Genomic DNA, 18675 nt, shown 5'->3' with positions numbered 1-18675 from the left:
TATAGCTTCCTGGGAGTGGCTTTCCCAGGAAGTACAATGAAAGTCTGTAAATTTTCTGGAAAACTATAATAAGTCCAAATAAGGAGGTACAATATGGTTAATATATTAAAAGAAATCAAAGCCTCATTACCACATGACCTGTACATGCAATCTGATCCAGATAAGGAAACATGGCATTGTTATAAATACAAATAGCTGTGCTACTGTCAAGCTCCTGAAAGAAGAAGTTAAGTTAGTATCTTAACTACTTGTAGGCAGCTAATCTCCACCTCTCACTGTGATGCACTGGAACAAAGCAGTGTGCAGAGGGCAGAGGGAGGCAAAGAAACATTTCCATAAGCTGATCCAGTGAGCGATCGGGATGGAGGCACAGATACGTTCAGCTTCATACATGATCAGCAAGAGAAGAAGAAGAAGAATAAATCAGTGCAGTGGTTGTGAGTGTGATCCTGCCATAAAGCTGCTGATGCCAAAACAGCAGAAGTACTAACAGAAGACACGGGCCTGGATATCGTTCCCTGTGCTCCAAAGCTCCCAGAGCCCAGTGGACCAAACCCTGACCCGCCTGCTTCTGAACCCTGATTTGAAAAGCCAACTGAACCAGCAGAGGTGTCAGAGGAGCTCTGATCTGCTCTGCGCTTCTCTTCTCTTCACTTCTCTGCAGCTGCTTAACTCACAGAAAGCTGAGTTTCAGAATAGAGAGCAGCAGCAGAGAAGACATTGATTGGCTTTAAAGGACTCACATGCAAATGAGGCAAAGCTGCTTTCCATAATGACATTGAACGGGACGTGTGTGAATGTCCTCCAGTCCTCTCCACTACAATGGAAGAACTCCTCTTCATTATCATATTAAAGGTTAAACATCATCGCCCCTAACCATGGCTGGCTGAATAATTTAATAAAATGGTAAAATGCAACATGGGCGGCTTTGTTCAAATGTAACTGGATTGTTGGTATCTGCACGAACACACACACACACACACACACACACACACACACACCAGTAAGGTCTAACAGCTTCACGAGGCTGGAGGCTGCTCGGATCAATAGAAACCTGCAACTCTGCTTCCAGGACTGCAACAACAAATCCTACTTAAAAGCTCAGCAACCAGCCAGGTATTGACCTGACAAACACATATGGATCCCCGGGTCAAAACCCGGACTGACCCGCTCACATCCTGGTCCAGGTTTTGCTCTCACAGCTCTGGAATGAGTGGAGGACCTTCAAGGGAACCGGAAGAGTGAAAGTAAGCAGCCGGTGCCTTCAGGGTCAGGGGTCCACATGAGCCAGAGCGATAACAGTGGCTATAAACAGAGAGAAATGAGAATCAGATGATAAAGGTGGACTTTCAGGTTCCTAGTATTATTTACTGTTTCGTTTTCAGTCTTGTTATTCTGCCTGATAACTCAATACATAATAAATCTGGATGTTTCATATCTATAACTGCAGCTCTTCTGGGGGTACAAAGGGCAAGTATTCATTATATGCGATGCTGACTGCCATTATGAGCTCAGTTGAACCTGAAATGTACAGGAAGTGTTCAACATGTTTCCCTCCAGGCTCAAGGAAAGAGGATTTTTACTAATTGTTTCACTGGCCAGTTTAAACTACAACACTTTGTTTTGAGCACCAAGTGTGTGATCGCAGCTTCATCCCTCAGTAACGCTGCTCTCTGGATTGTGGGGTTACAGCTCTGTGTGTTTCCTCTCCCATCATTCCTCATTTTAGGGAATGAATGTGAAATTTTAAGCCCAGCGGTGCAGCAACAGCGACAACAACACCAGCTGCTCCACGGCCACACTGTCACTGGCGAGACAGCTAGGATTGGATGATGCAAGTGTGTGTGTGTGTGTGTGTGTGTGTGTGTGTGTGTGTGTGTGTGTGTGTGTGTGTGTGTGTGAGACATCGCAGTGTTATGCCAACTGCTGTGTTGCTGTGATGAAAGATTTATATGGTAAACAGACACACACACACTTGTCTCAGTGTGGGGAAACTTAACTGCAGTCTCTATCCTCACATGTGTGACATCAAACGTACTAAACAGATGTTATACACTCTCCTGTACAGTAGGCGGTGCCATTGAACACAGAGAAGAGAAGCTACGTGAGTCAGCTTGCGTCTTTTGCGATAAACACGAACCCAAACATGGGCCAGACTTTCAGCCATCTTCTAACGCTCTGGGAATGAATCATCCTTACATCATCAAATCTTTCTGTGTTACTCACAAACCAGAGACGACAAGCCAACGTCAAAATGTCGCCAAAAATGTTGAATCTGCAAAGAAATACAGACTTTGGGCAGGAAACTGTCCAACACAACATCTGTTTCCATTACCGTCAGGAAGTTTAAATCTTGATAGCAAAACCCACAAAAACCACCGGAAGTGAGCGCACACACACACACACACACACACACATACTAGAGGTACAATTTGTTGACCGAACCGTGCTTGTTTGTGTGTGTGCGTAGAGCCACACACTCAATCTGTCACACGTATATGAAATATATGTTATTGGGCGGGTGGAGCGACGCCATCGTGCCTGAAGAGGAGCGAGGTGATGGATGCAGAGACCTGAGAGATGGATGAAATGGAGGAGGGAGGAGTAAATGGGCAGGAAAAGGAGAAGAATATTGATGGAGCGAGTAGCTAATGATGAGAAAACATTTTACTGGAAGCCCAGAGCGGCGGAGGCAGAGAGGAGAGGAGAGAAGGAAGGGAATAAGGGAGAAAGATGAGGCGATAGAGGCATGAAAGAGGAGAGAATATAGATAAGAGATGAAAATTGATTTATTTGTACTGAAAGGTCGCAGGTCGCTTATCAAATGATGCTGAGGAAGAGCGGTGACAAGAGGAGAGGGAACCATGACGACCAGGGGAGAGCGGTGATTGATTAGGGCGGAAAGAGAGAAGATGAAACGGTGTAAATACGAGAAGAAAGGAGGGGAAGAGAGACGGGGAGGATGAAGAGGAAGGACAGAGAGGGGCTATCATGAAGGGTGGAGAGGAAGAGTGGGAGATTTGATGGGTGGAGAAGGGGAAGGAGAGCTGATAGGGGGATAAAATACGAGAGGGTGAGGAGGAGGAGGTCACACAGAAGGAAAACATGGCAGGCAATGAAGGAGGGATGAGGCAAAAGTTAGAGGGATGGCAGAGGGTAAAATGATGAAACGGGGGGAGGAAGTGAAAGAACACAGGAAGAGAGAGAGGGAAAGAGAGAGAGAGATAGGGGGGAGATTAGACAGTAAAAAGAGGAGCAGGATGAGGAGAAATGCTGAGGTGATTTCGGGCTGATGGATCTCATCTATAAGCTTGAACACCTACACGCCTCTCCTTTACACCGAACACACACACACACACACACACACACACACACACAGGAGGACAGAGAGAAATTAAGTGAAGCTGTTTCAACCCCGAGGAGCCCATTTTATCTTCTACAGAACATCAATTCACACACAACAGGCCACAGGGAAGACAAGCCTGCCAGTGAGCCTGAGCCTGTGTCTGTGTGTGTGTGTGTGTGTGTGTGTGTGTGTGTGTGTGTGTGTGTGTGTGTGTGTGTGTGTGTGTGTGTGTGTGTGTGTGTGTGTGTGCGTGTGTGTGATCCTGATGTGTCTTCAGGTTTATTTCCTAAATGTAAACACGACGATCTAGATAAGGTAACCATAACATACGCACGTGTGTAAAATGTGTGTGTGGTGTTTTGGAGAAGAAACGTAAACTCCAGCCTGAACAGCATCGAGCTCACACACACCAGTTTGTGTGTGTTGTGTTTGTGAGATGGAGGCAGTGATCAGATGTTTGGGTCCGACCCGCTGCTGCTCAGAGTCTCTACCTACAAAGCCCTGCAGACTGAGCTCAACGTGTAAACCAGTTAGAGGCACCGAGCCGTCCATGACACACAGAGGGAGAGAGAGAGAGAGAGAGAGAGAGAGACACACACACACACACATACATACACGGGGGAGGGGGAGGGGGAGGGGGGGAGTCAGCAGTGTAAAGATGGGAAATCGCCTGTTATCAGTCTTCATAAAGACCTCTGATCGCAGAGCACAGAGCTGATAACTGTGTGTGTGTGTGTGTGTGTGTGTGTGTGTGTGTGTGTGTGTTAGGGGCCAGCGACACTGCTAAATGCTCTGCTGTCTTCAATGTGTGCCATTCCCACTGGGCAAAGTCATTCAACCGCATACATCTGGACACATACACACATACACACACACACACACACACACACACACAGAGAGAGAGAGAGAGAGAGAGAGAGAGAGAGAGAGAGAGAATCCAGTCATTGCTGTGACTGATTCCAGCAGTCAGTTATTATTCTTCTGTAGGGTGGAAATATAAATAAAATGATTTTGTTGAAAACACGAGGACAAAAGATCAAATGTTCTAACTAATCAATCGAAGTTTTTTTAAAGGGATAATATTGGCTTATTATCAAATCACATCTCTCATCAAATCTCTCCCTCTTAGGAGCTCAAATTGAAGCACTTGTGTGAATGAGTTTTCCTTTGCAATCAGCCTGATCTCAAATCTTTACTAAATCAGCTTTGAAAGTATTGAAATCGAGTGGAAAATGAGATTTGTAACGAGGCCCTGCGTGCATCATCATCATCATCATCATCATCATCATCATCAGAATGCTTATACACTCATGTCCTCTCTCTGTGCTGGTGTGTGTTCACAGAGGCAGCTTGCTGTTCCACATCCACACGCCTGCTAGGTTCAAAGCCTTCATGAGCACAGAAGCTGGTTAAGACTCGACCCTCTGTGCTGTCAGGGTCAAAGCCCCCAGTGAGCAGCAAACCCATCATGGCACCGGGCTGCACCACATCCTGGACTCTGAGGTCTGAAGAGAGGAAGAATCTGCTTCATGTGCCACAAATGAGAAGAGTTAAAGGGTTAAATGTTGCACTGTTAAGTATTCAAAGTTCATGTATAGAATTACATTTTCCTTTTATTTGAATTTGGGGGTTTATGAGGAGGAGGTGGCTAGGATGAGCAGGAGGTGGAGGGAGAGGTGAGGAGGAGGAAGAGGAGGAGGAGGGATAGGTGAGGAGGAAGAAGAGGAGGAAGATGAGGAGGGAAAGGTGAGGAGGAGGAGGAGAAAAGCTACATAAATACGCTCCTCTTTCCCACATACACACACACACACCTACACATTTGCCAAAAAGTGTCACAGAAAATAATAAAACAATATCTGTCACCACTACACAAACACATGCAAAGCTGATAGTAGACCCTGTTGAAGACTCACACACACACACACACACACCCACACCCACACCCACACACACACACACACACACACACACACACACACACACACACACACACACATTGCCACCTGTCACAGACTCAAATCAGACTCAGCTGCACAAATTGTTCTGCACATTAATTCACAGGCAATAATATGAGCTGTCAACAAACAGCCGTGGCAGAGACGCATGCGTGGCTGCTCACATGTACACACACGTGCACACACACACACACACACACACACACACACACACACACACACACACATAGAACAAACTCTACAGACCATTTCCCAGTATCCACCCTTGATCGATGAGAGAGGAGCGTCTCGTGCGCTCCCCTGGTAAATATCAACGGAAATTAGTTGTCCAGCCCTGACGGCTCGGCCATCATTCTCCCACTGCAAAGAGATTTAGAACAAATACCGGGAGCGAGAGGAGAAACGGGGGGAGAAAGTTCAATAGGGAGGAAAGGAAGAGAAACACATCCATACCTTACTCCAGCGAGGAGGAAGATCAGATGTCCATCACTCTCTCTCTCGCTCTCTCCCCATCGATGGCCACGTTCTCCAGCTCCTCCTGGGGGATCCAGAGACGTTCCCAGGCCCTTTGGTCTGCACCGTGGTCTCCTCCCTGCTGGACGGGCCTGGACCCCCTCAGCTGGATCCTTTCAAAGAGAAGGAGCAGTGATTCCAGCGCTCCGATCTCCCCTCAGACGTCTGACCTCCTCACTCTGCCTCTAAGGAATATGATGGTAGAGGATAGATGGAGGAGATGATGATGATGATGATGATGATGATGATGATGATGATGATGATGATGATGATGATGATGATGATGATGATTCTCCTCTTCCTCTGCTAAAAACCAAAACCAGGTCAGTGACAAACACATACCAGCAGCACATTACCGATAAAGTGATTGATTAGAGGACAGGAGCGGTGAGCAGATGTGTGTGAACCCACTCAGGTGTGGCTCTTTGGCTCCCGTGTGTTTGCTGACATTTATGAGCCGCAATAACGAAGCCAGCAGGTGGAACAAACACTACAAACATCAATCAGCAACCTGATAGGGAGAAAAAGTCAATATGGAGGAAGAGATGGTGGTTAACCGGCTGCTGCATAACAACGACCTGGTATTGTTGGAATCCATGTGTGAAATTGTAAATATGTGTGTGTGTGTGTGTGTGTGTGTGTGTGTGTGTGTGTGTGTGTGTGTGTGTGTGTGTGTGTGTGTGTGTGTGTGTGCTTGTGTGTGTGTGTGGTTGTGTATGTGACAACAAGCTGTGATTGTGACGGGTAATGAACCGTACCAGTCGATACTGATGTGATCAACTACATGGCGTCAGCTCACACCCTTACACTCTCACACACACACACACACACACACACACTTACACGCCGCCACCTACAGTATTGTTAATTACACACTTTCAGATCCATTTAACAGCCTCACACATATTTTTATTTGCTCATGGAGCCGTTAGACCAAAGTAATCACCACCTCAGAACCTTGGATCTTATCTGGTCATCAACTATATGGGACCGTGATGACCTGATGACAGCTCTTATATTCTGTTTATGGTGATTTAAAGCATCTCAAGCTTCCCTCCATCATGGATGTAAGCTGGCTGCACACCATCATTGAGTGGAGCTTCTCACTGGTTCAGACAGACTAGATTACAGCTTTGGTTCATTTCCTCCATATGGTCTGAACTCATCAAACCTCATGTTGTATCTTCATCCTTACCAATGAGAGAATGACACCAAAGTTGGTTCCGGAGGCCTCCCAGTTTGTATTTCCAGTCCAGTTTGCAGCATTTAAACCGGAAAGACTCGACCTAACAGAAGCAAGGGGGCGCTGTTGTCCACTAATCAAGTGATGTAATATCATATCATCGGATTTAATTATCAAGAAGAGGGAGAGAAATGACTGATTAATTAATTGATACCACCAGTTTGTCCCTCTCTGCTTTCCCATGAGGTATTTGTGAGTCTCTCTCTCTCTCTCTCTCTCTCTCTCTCTCTCTCTCTCCCTCTCTCTCTCTCTCTCTCTCTCTCTCTCCCTCCCTCTCTCCCTATTACCTGTGGTGATGATGAGTGATGGAGTGGGCCGGTGTGACTCTCTTGCTCTCGCTGTCAGTCATTAGCGCCTCACCCCCTTCACACCCCCCTTACCCCTTCCCTCACCCTCACCCCTCCCCTCCCCACTCTGGGTCTGGGCTCTGCTCGTGTTATGATAGATGGGTCACGGTGCTGCTGCTTTCTAATCAATCTGCCTGTCAATAAAACCTGAAACTGCTCTCAGCTGCGGGGTTCATAGCCCGACGCCTGTACGGCCCGATGGTGTGTTATAATGTGTAATGAGTGCGGGGAAAGAAACGGGGAGAGAGGGGGGGAGGGGGAGAGAGAGAGAGAGAGATAGAGAGAGGGAGAGAGTAATTATGTGCTGAAGGGTTGTAAAGAGCCCATGGTTGAAATTCTGAGGGTGTGGATACAATTTAAAGCTTTATGATTTCAACAGTGGGTCATAATGAGTTTTATTCAAAGGCAGGAACAAGCATGTTTCTACACCCATGGAAGTTGTTTGGGGAAATTGTGAAGATTTCATCTTTTCCAAACAGGAGTGTGGTGCAACACGCGGCTCTCTCTCTCTCCATCTGCGTCGCCGCGTCTCTCTCTCTCAGGAAAGTGCTGTGCTAGGAAGTGTTTTTGGGGGGAAAATTATGAAGAGCATTAATGCCCTAAACCGCAGCCTAAAAATGCTGTCACCACGGGGCTGCTTGAGGCTGAGCGAACACAGTGTGAAGAAGCTAATCAAGCCTAAAAAGCAGTTCCTAGTATTGAGGTTTATAATGGATACACGAGCGGAGAGCCAGAGGCGGAAAATAGAGGAAAAATAACAGGAAAAGAGCAGAGGGTACCACAAAAGGAATAATATGCTCTGCAAAGTGTTCCTGGCATTGTGTGCGTCTGTGTGTGTGTGTATGTGTGTGTTATGTATGTATGTTAAGGGCCTGAGGGAGAACGTCAGTGGACTGTTTCATCTAAAAGTTGTGTTTTTTCCCCTGTATCCCATGTGAACGAGACTGTGTGTGTGTGTGTGTGTGTGTGTGTGTGTGTGTGTGTGTGTGTACAGCTCTCAGTCCTCCAGGTAGTTGTTCATGCAATTAACCTCTGACGCCGCTGTGCTTCTCTCGGTCTCTGCTCTCTGCTGCTTCCTCCCTCCATCAGTGTGGATGCTGCACCTGCACAAGAACACACAGGAAGGAGCCACCACTGCATGAACAATGACATCATACAACATGCATTACAAGCATTACAGTGGAACATAGCTTCCTTACTTCACCTGTTTTCAGGGGAACACTAGAGAGACAAAAGTATGTGGACACTAGAGGCATCAAGGCATCCAGTTTTTTAGTGGTAATCAAACTGCACCTATCTGACTCAAATGAATGAATGAATCCTCTTTAGAACTCTCTCTAGAAGTTCCTAGATTGAGATCATATAACCTTTGCATTACAATTTTCCTTTAGTGCAACAATAAGGCGCCCAGACCACAAAGAAACAAAGAAACAGGCGCCTGAGCTGGAGTGTCCACATACTTTTGACCATGTAGTTTGACGATGAACTATAAAAGTCCTGAAACGTAACTTTCACAGTTTTGTTGTCGGTAAGTCATCATCATTCTTCCTCTCTTCACTGCAGTTTGACCTTCGTGTTATTACGATTTTCCGCATCGTTCCACGTGAACTTTATTTCCACCGTTGCCGTGACATATTGAATCATTGTTTGCATCATGTTGCATCAATTTTACCTGTGAGGACCTTTTTCAATGTGGCGTTTGATGTCAGAATGTCGGCTTGTGCAACTTTGTGAGGTGTTCAAGGTCAAACGGAGAGAGATTATTAAAGAGTGAGACAGACGGACAAAAGGCTACGGAGCAGGCAGAAGGTGTGAGCGTGAAGACGAGCGAGGAAGGAAAATATCAAAGTGAACGAAGGAGAGAGAGGAGACGAGGGGAGAAGAGTCACATTAAAGGGATTAGACGGCTCAGTCCTCCTTTAATTCCCTTATCGCCTCCTCCCACAGTGGATTGGGTTACCACGGCAATGTTTACACGACCTTATATCTGTCTGAAGCCAACACAGGCACGGCCCACATAATGCTAAAGCTCCTGTTTACCTGGTATAAGCCCTGCTGTGCCTCAGAGTCTGGGTCAGCTGCTGTGGACCAGTTTGGACCGGAGCCTCTGCGTGACTTCTAACACACACACTCGTACATTCTGTTGCTCCACAGTGCCTTAATGTGATTGTAAAGTACAAGTTGTTGCATCAACTGTTCATAAAGTAACTTTAGAGAAAACGACTTCTGTAATTAGAATCTATAGAAATCCACATCAAGGCAGTGAACGCAGCGTTTGAAATGATAATGGGGAATCTGGTGAATTTGTACAGCTTGTGATTTGGTCTGAAGTTACTGCAGAAATGAAGGAGGACATTTCACAGTTTAACATTAAAAGTTTATTGGCAGCGATTAAAGTAAAAAGAGGATTAAAGTGAATTTTCAACGGTAAAATGTTTTATAAAACTGAAAATGTTAAGATGATAAATGTCCTCTGATTATTTATTGATAATGGGTCACAGTGAGACACACCCCCCCCCCCCCCCCCCCCCCCCCCCCCCCCCCGCCACACACACACATGATTAGACTGCATCAAAGAGGCTGATCTGCAGGGTGAGGCTGTGGGTTTGAGTCCCTCCTGCTCTGGATCTCGTTAGCAGACGAGTGGAGGAAGAAGTTGAGGAGTAAATGTTCTCCTCTGACAGACTGAGTGAGTGCTGTGATATCTGAGGTTCCTCCTGCTCTGCTGAGCTGCAGATCCAAAGGCTTTAAGAAGCCCCGGCTTTATGAGCGCAGCTTAATTAGCGAGCGCTTAAATCTCTCACCTCTGGGTGCCCCCGCCAGGATGGAAGCCAATCCCACCACTGCTTTAATCTGCACCTGTCTGTCTGTCTGTCTGTCTGTCTGTATCTCGCCAAGTATCCCAATGTCAAGAGAGAAATGAATGAACTTTGGCTTTGATAACTGACAGTAATGAACCAGGACTCTGTGTGTGTCCACTTTAAGGACATGGGTTCGATCTGTCAGCTCTCAGAAGAAAAGAGATGATTCATGTTGCTGAATCTGAACTGAGTCGCTCTTAATGAAAGAAACACACAAAGTGAGTTGCGTTAAAGTGAGATGTTTATTGCAGGAGGAACGCACAGATGATTCATCGTCTCCATGCAGACAAACACACACTGAGCAGCTAAGATCAGCATCGTTGCCTATCTGTCCCTGTCTCACTCCTCCGTGTGTGTGTGTGTGTGTGTGTGTGTGTGTGTGTGTGTGTGTGTGTGTGTGTGTGTGTGTGTGTGTGTGTGTGTGTGTGTGTTTGTGTGGCTGTGGTTACATGCTGTGAATGAAAAAAAAAATCATTCCAGTTTTCCCCCATTTGGATTCAGAATCTTTGCTCAAGGGCGATGAGATCGCAGAGAGACGACGACTCGGGCAGCAACACTAAAATACAATCTGAGAGGAGGTTTGCACGTATAACCGCGGCTGGGGGGCGGTTAGAGCAAGACAGGAGAGGAAATAATAGATGTCAGCTGAGAGTGAGGGGGGGGGGGGGGGGGGTGAGGAGAGGAAAGTGTTGGGGAACATTTTGAAAATAAAGCATGTTTACAGCCGCCCAGCACAGAGGAGGAGAATGGCCGACATTACAGAGATGGAGGGAGACGTTTCAGTGAGGGGATGGATGGACCTGTGCAGAGGAGGGAGGGAGGGAGGGAGGGAGGGGGGGGAGGACTTTCATAAAGCCTCCAACAGCTCCAGCCGTGTGTGTTTGGTTATATTCATGCCACTTTTTTGCAACATAATGTGGATCCAGATGCTTGATTTAATTCTACACGCGCTGATAACGGCGCCAGGACATATTGTGAGCAACTGCCCGTGACGCTGCATTGTGGTGTTCAGCTAATGTGGCTTGCGAGGGGTAAGCACACACACACACACACACACACACAGACAGACGTGATTTGTTGCCAGAGGAAAGAGATCTCTACCATTCTCGTACTGAACGTGAGTAAACTCAGCTCTGCACCTCCTAAGTGTTTTGTTTCATCTCACCGTCTGGTTACAACTTATTTCCCAGACATACAAACGTGACACGAGGGGGGCAGAGAGAGAGAGAGAGACAGAGAGAGAGAGAGAGAGATCAGCACACGTTGACAGTCTGAACCATCGCTCTCTGCAGGCCAGCACAAACCGCTCAGAGGTTTACAAGGTCTCACAGAGAGGTCCGTGTCTCCTGTCCGGGTCTAAGCTGTAGCCTGACGGGGTACCAGCCAGAGAGATCCATCCTGAGGGACCACCACACGTTCTGCATCACACCGTGGCTGCTCAGACTGAACGCAGGGTCATGCCATTGTAGCCTGCACAGAGGGTCTGGATCCACAGATGGCTTCAGAGACACAGAGCCCATGTAGCTTGTGACATGTTGGTGATGTTCCCCAGCACTCTAGCAGCCTCGTGCAGACCCAGAACCGTGGAAGTGCTCACCAAAACTCGTGAGGTGCCAGAAATCCATCACAAACGCATCGATGGCCAGATTGTTGAACAGCTGGGCAATTAATGGGACACGGAGATCCTCCTGCCTCTGACTCTGCCTGTCACAAGACGTCCAATTAGGCGGAAATTTGGTCCAATTCTCTGTCTCGTACCACCAAACCAGTTCCATCTCCTCAGTGTTTATCCCCCTTCACCCGATGTGAGGACAGCAGATTAAGAATGGCAGCACCCACGTCCACACAAGGTCACAGAGACTTTCAAAAGAAGCAACTCCAGGAGAAAGAAGGACGTCTCAGGTCTCATACCAGCAGTGACGACGGACAATCGGCTCATTTGCGGAGATTATAGAACGCGGCGACATCATAAGTCTACGATTTGATACCCAAGTTCCCTCTTTATCGCCTCATAAACATAACTGGCAGCCGGATGAACAACCTGCCACGTCTTTAAACAGGACAGATTTACTACTGAGTGTGCAGTGAGTGTGTACAGCTGCACAGACTCACAGGATGGGAGGGTCCGGGGTCATCTTCACTCCAGTCTGCACCTCTGAAGAGTCATTTCTTATGTTTTACACAAAGTCTTTCAATTTCTCTTTGCGTGGTACAAAATGTGCAAAGATATGAAGCCGACAGAGAGTTTGAGACTTTTTTGTCGTGTAAAAATGAATACAAATGGCCCTGCCAGGTTATTATCCGTCTGTGATGTCTCTGTTTCCAGGGACAACCTGTGACTCTGCAAACTATTTACTGCCAGCGTGCGTAACCTGCCACCGTCTCACATCTGAAAACTCATCTCAGAGTTATTAAGAGCGGAATGCTGTGAAACACGGGCGGCGTTGCATAAGTGAGATGTTTTGAGAGTGAGAGAGAGGCAGAGAGAGCGTGAGAGAGAGAGAGGCAGAGGCAGAGAGAGACAGAGATAGAGAGAGCGAGAGAGAGAGAGAGAGGGGGGCAGAGAGAGAGAGAGAGAGACAGAGAGAGAGACAGAGAGAGAGAGGCAGAGAGAGAGAGAGATAGAGGCAGAGAGACAGACAGACAGACAGACAGACAGACAGACAGACGGAGAAAGAGACAGAGAGAGAGGCAGAGAGAGAGACAGTGAGAGAGAGGGAGAGAGAGAGAGAGAGAGAGAGAGGCAAAGAGAGAGAGAGAGGCAGGTGTGATTGGCATAGCGATGAAGTGATGTTTGAGAGGGAGAGAGGTGGCAGACAGAGTGAGGGGGAGAGAGAGAGAGAGAGAGAGAGAGCGAGAGAGAGGCAGAGAGAGAGAGAGAGAGAGAGAGAGAGAGCTGTGAGAAGAATATTAATTGTGCGTTGCCGTGGATAACTCGATGTCTATTACCGCTGCAGACGAGGAGAGAAAACCTTGGCGAACACTGAACCATCCATGGAGAGTGAAGCACAAATCAGCTCTCAGTCAGACTCAGACTGGAGCGGCGCTAATGCAGCGCTGCTAAGACGCTAATTGGACTGGATGCTGTTTAATACTAATAGGTTTGCAGTGGCAGCTAGCGTTTACTAATTACAAGGTGGGTTTGTTCCACAGACAGACACAGGAAAGGCCTACAAATGAGTTGTGGAGTGAATTGGCAAAGTTTGGTCCAGTCCCCCGGTGAGGAGCTGATGGGATCCGTGTGCAGAGATCCTGTCAGTCAAATCCGGGCTCTTGAGCAGAATCGATTCAGTTCCCGGCTTCAGGCTGCATGAACGCCTGCAGAGGAGGGAGTTGCTCTGGGTAAGGACAGTAACTAATCCCCCTTCCTATTGCTGTTCCGTTTGCCCACTGCCACAGCACCACCCAGTGGACAGTCTGAGTTATGCTCTTTATTTCAGAGATGGTGGAAGTCCCCTTTATCATCTTTTTGTTGTTTGTTTGAAGGAATCATTTATGTTTTATCAAAACTCATATGGAAAAACATTGACGGAAACATCCTGATGTTTTGATCACATACTGTAAACACTCAAACCTTCCAGTGTGTGAGTGTGTGTGAGCGTTGACGTGGCTGATGTGCTCACACTGTCCCCACATGATGAAACCAAACTGACTCAACCAACACAGCAATTACAAACTTTCATTTTAATAGTTTGTTGTCCACATCTGTAGAAAGTATGAATAATGAATGTTTACAGTTTCACCTGTCGTTACCTTCTGTTGTTGTTTCCCGTGCAGCTGCAGTTGAATGATCCCTTCGTACTTTCCTGCTTTGACCTTTCATTTTCCCCTCGGACCGCCCGTCTGTGTAGCGTCCAGGTGCTTTAGTTCGACGCCTACGGTGACTAAATGTTAGCGTATTCATCAGCACAGGCAGCCAGCGGCCCTCCTCATGCTCACAATCGACAAGGCTGCAGACTGAAAGCTACGTGTGTGTGTGTGTGTGTGTGTGTGTGTGTGTGTGTGTGTGTGTGTGTGTGTGTGTGTGTGTGTGTGTGTGTGTGTGTGTGTGTGTGTGTGTCACAGGCGAGGTAAAGGCGGTGTGAGTGCAGAGGAAACGCTCAGGGACCCTCGTCCTCCTCCGAGACTCCATCTTCAGCTCTCCACTAACAAACTTGAATACATGTGCAGTTGTTGTTTTTGATGGCGTTTCCTCAGACATCTGTGATGGGAAAACCAGATGGGATATGAATGACTATCAGTATCAAAACATGAGAAAACGTGCATTCATTTAACAGCGACAGGCACTTAGAGGGAGGCATGTGTTGTGTTCTACTGATGTTATATACAGACAGGAAACAGGCATGAAGAGCTGCAGCAGACACAAATCTGTGTTTGAGTCTGAGTCTGTGTCTGAGTCTATTTAATGCACTTAGTATAGTAGTCATCATAATAATAATCAACCATATGTTGTAAAGCACTCTGGCACAGGATCTTAACCATCAAACCACCACACACAGATCGTGGGACTTCACCCCGCTTTAGTGGACAGAATGGAAACTACGACAAAAAGCCGCAGCAACTGGACTAAATATAAATCTTCCTTCCTTCCTCCAGGTCAGAAAACGTCACTCAGGCGCCGCAGCTTTGCTCTTAACAGCCGTGGAAAAGGAGGAAAAGGCAAAGAATGAAAAACAACGAGGTGCCTTTAAATTATTAATCTGAGAGAGAAAGAGGAAGAGAACCTGTTTGGTATGTGGACTGGCCACTCTGGGGTGTGTGTGTGTGTGTGTGCGTGCGTGCGTGCGTGCGTGCGTGCGTGCGTGCGTGCGTGCGTGCGTGCGTGCGTGCGTGCGTGCGTGCGTGCGTGCGTGCGTGCGTGCGTGCGTGTGTGTGTGTGTGTGTGTGTGTTTGAGTCCCACAGAGCTTGTCTCACCATCAGAGGAGAGGAAGTAGCTGATGAAACACAGCGCCGCCTTCACCGCTGCCGCCTGCCTCCTGCCTCCTCCAGTTCACCTGGTTGTGACACGTTCATTATGAGGTCATCTCAGATCCGTCCCCTCTCTGTCGTTTGACAAAAAGGGGGACAGATCTGAGAGTTTCCTGCTTTCAATGCTCGGAGCACTAACACTCAAAGCTGAAATTATTTCACTTTAGCGGAGGATCATTGCAGCTGAGCGTCGTCCTCAGCGCCGCCACTTATCCCAATCATCTGCTGAGTGCTTTGAGAGCGCGGCGAGGTCGGCACAGACGCCTGATCCCACCTGTGATGTAACATAAAGACCTCCGCAGCTTCAGCCTTCAGCTCCACTTTGCTTTCAACCTTCTCCTGCTAGTTTCCACTGCAAATATTTCACGTTTTCTGTGATTATAAACATTCAGATTAGCCTTCAGCTCGCTCTGATCCTCTCCTTCCAGAGAGTCTGCAGCAACTTTGTTCCCCTCATTTTGAGCAGATTTCAACTCTCATCCTTAGAATCGGTCGAATGAAACGTCTCTCACCTCCTGTCAGGTGTCAAGCAGGAAGCTCATTATTTTCCCTCCATGAACCAACGCTGGCTTCCTGTCAGCAGCTTCCTTTCTCCTCTTTCTGCTTCTCCTCTTGTTTCTCTTCCTCTGATCACTTTACGGCGCAGCACAGAGCGAGACCTTTGACCTGAGGACAATCTGTTTCCTCTTCCTGGCTTCTCTATATCTGTGTTTGAGGCTGTTTGCACGCTAAATTATTCAACCGCTGTAGATCACCCTGTAGCCTTGTCAGAGAGTGTCACAGCCATTATTATGATGCTGTCACCCCGACTCACACTCAAGCTCAAACACACATTACAGCAGGAAGGAATAGTTTATAGTTTAAAAAGAAGAGGAATTTGATTAAATGTGTAATCTGGACATGCTGTTGTTGTGATAAGTCAAATGTTATGGTATAATATTAGAATAGAACCTAAGAATAGAGGCCAAACAAACGTCCCCCTCCCCATCAGTGTGTTTCATGATCAGGATCACTTCATGAAGCTTCAGGACTCAAGCAGCAGATTTGAATTTGCAGCGATAATTGCAGCTGGAAGCCATAAATATGGAACACCCATCAACAAAGAAAACAATGAATACAGAACAGGAGATTTCCGCCCACGGTGGGCTAACAAGGCTCTCACAGTAAGCTAACAGCTAACTAACTGCTGTCAGGAGGACGGTGCCTCCAACCAGGATCAGTCAAGACAGAAGTGAAGGAAGGAATTCAACACTAAGACAGTTTGAAAGCGTGTGTGTTTAAGGGAGGAACGCTGCCATTCAGTCCACAGCCACAGAGCAAATAAGACGGAACGGAACTAGCTTAGCCAACTTAAGGACATTAACTGAAAGGAGAGTAAAGGCGTCGCTGCTCTGTATGGATTGTTTTGATTTCACAGATCCACATGAACCTGCTGACCATCGTATCACCGCATCGCTTTGACTCATACAACAACAACAACAGACCTTTGATTAGAATCATCTCTTACATGCTCATAAGGGGTCGTGGGTGTGATTCCTATTTGATTTGGTTTGAATGGAATTAAACTATTTCTCACTTTGATATGAACCCTGAAGGCACCTGAACGCCTCAGTGAGAACCAAACACCTTCATCTGGCCCGTTACCTTAACTTCACAGAGAGAGAGAGAGAGAGAGAGAGAGAGAGAGAGAGAGAGAGAGAGAGAGAGAGAGAGAGAGAGAGAGAGAGAGAGAGAGAGAGAGAGCAGCTGTCAGATATTCAGCTGAGGGTTAAGTGGAGGAACAGCGGTTCATATTACTGAGACCTTCCACTGTTACTGTCTGAATTAGTCTGCACAGCAAAAGACAAGGTGACAGAGAGATTCTGCTCACTGTGCCGTCAGTGTGTGTGAGTCAGTGTGTGTCTGTGTGTGTGTGTGTGTGTGTGTCTGTACTAACTCAGTTGAAATGCCAGCAGCATCAGTCAAACTGAAGGCCAGACTCTTACACTGACCTTTAGACCCTCATCAACCCCTCTGTCTGCTGCTTTTCCCTCCCTCTCCTCTTTTTTCTAAACCGGCCTTATCTCTCCTCTTCCTCGTCCTCCGTTTAGTTCATGTTTCCTGGCACAAAGATGTCAGCCGAGCCGCTTCCTTATCTGTCACGCAGGCAGCCGGGCCAAATCAAGCCGAGCCATCAAATTTCTCTTCCTGCTTTGAAAGTCGGCAGATCCTCATCGACGGAAACGAAGCCAGAGCGGTGTGGGAGCAGGAAGATGAGCAGGTGGCTTTGGCTCAGCGCTGCTATGCCATCGACTTAACAAACTCACTGCTAACTATATTGTATTCTATACTGTATATGTCCTATAATGTATGTGAACGATGACTCGACCAATACAACAGCTGTTACACTGTGAAGGCCACACAGCAACAACACATCCTCTCCCTCTCTCTCTCCCCCTCTCTCTCTGTGTCTCATTGATTCAGGCTGTGTGTGTCTGACAGCTGCTGATAGACAGATTGATAGCTGATAGAGGGATGAGTGGCGGTATTCCTCCCAGACGCTCTCTTTGGTCAAGTGTTTCCAGGAAGATGTTGCCACGAGCGGGCAGCGTCCCGGCAATCCCACTTTACACAAACCCATCATCGATCTGACAGGGCGGGAGGTTCAGGTTTCCTCCTCCCTCTTCACGTCTCTCACTCACTGTCCTCAGCCACACATCATGAACTGTTATGCTACTTTAAAATGGGGTTTTGCCATTTAAACAAAATGATTTGAACAATTCTGCGAGATGTTCTACGCCAGCAACAAATCCATTTCTTGAATAGAAAAATCACTACCAAGCAGGGAAATGACTCCAGATAAAGCCTGTGTGTGTGTGTGTGTGTGTGTGTGTGTGTGTGTGTGTGTGTGTGTGTGTGTGTGTGTGTGTGTGTCTATTCCAGTATAATCTGACAAAGAGCCTGTTTTTGTTTTTGTCTGTTTGAAGTTAAAATGAAACACAAATTACCAATTTTGTTAAATCATTAGATTTATGAAATCAAGGAGAATTGTTGATGAGTATGTTAGTAGAGTAGAGGTGCATGCTGGGATACGTACTGGAGACCGCGTAACACTCTTACTTAGTAAGTCACCGGAAATGTGTCATTAGTACACAACGTCCTCAGAGGCTCGACGCTCTGCCTCTGATTGGTTTCCTGCCTCTCAGTTTGAGATCCATGAGGCCCCAGCATTTGCTCCTCAGGATGTGATCGGTCAGCTGTTTTCTGAGAAGTTGAACTATAATCCAACTAAGTGAAGCCAGGTACAGGTGGCCTGAGCTCATTTCAGAGCGCTGCCACTGCAATTTCAAAGGCAGCTGCTTCCTTTACGATTAGATAGGAAATGTCACCGCGAGTGGAGGAAACGCTACAGTGTGTGTGTGTGTGTGTGTGTGTGTGTGTGTGTGTGTGTGTGTGTGTGTG

General features: G+C 47.1%; 1 protein-coding gene across 1 annotated transcript in view; it reads left to right on the top strand.

Annotated features, from left to right (window-relative positions):
• The first annotated feature begins 13565 nt into the window (after window positions 1–13565).
• mia2 (MIA SH3 domain ER export factor 2) overlaps window positions 13566–18675 on the top strand; it is a 95651-nt gene continuing 90541 nt past the window's right edge. Inside the window, exon 1 of the mRNA XM_076171496.1 lies at window positions 13566–13570. The gene's annotated coding sequence lies outside the window, so the exon portion shown is untranslated. The remainder of the gene's footprint in view (window positions 13571–18675) is intronic.

Source organism: Genypterus blacodes, unplaced genomic scaffold (genome assembly GCF_046128005.1).
Source record: "Genypterus blacodes isolate CSIRO-AG114 ecotype Tasmania unplaced genomic scaffold, CSIRO-AGI_Gbla_v1 ptg000255l_1, whole genome shotgun sequence".
In the NCBI taxonomy this organism is placed as follows: Eukaryota; Metazoa; Chordata; class Actinopteri; order Ophidiiformes; family Ophidiidae; genus Genypterus; species Genypterus blacodes.
The sequence above is the reverse complement of the archived record's forward strand: the minus strand, read 5'-3'. Positions and strand labels throughout refer to the sequence as shown.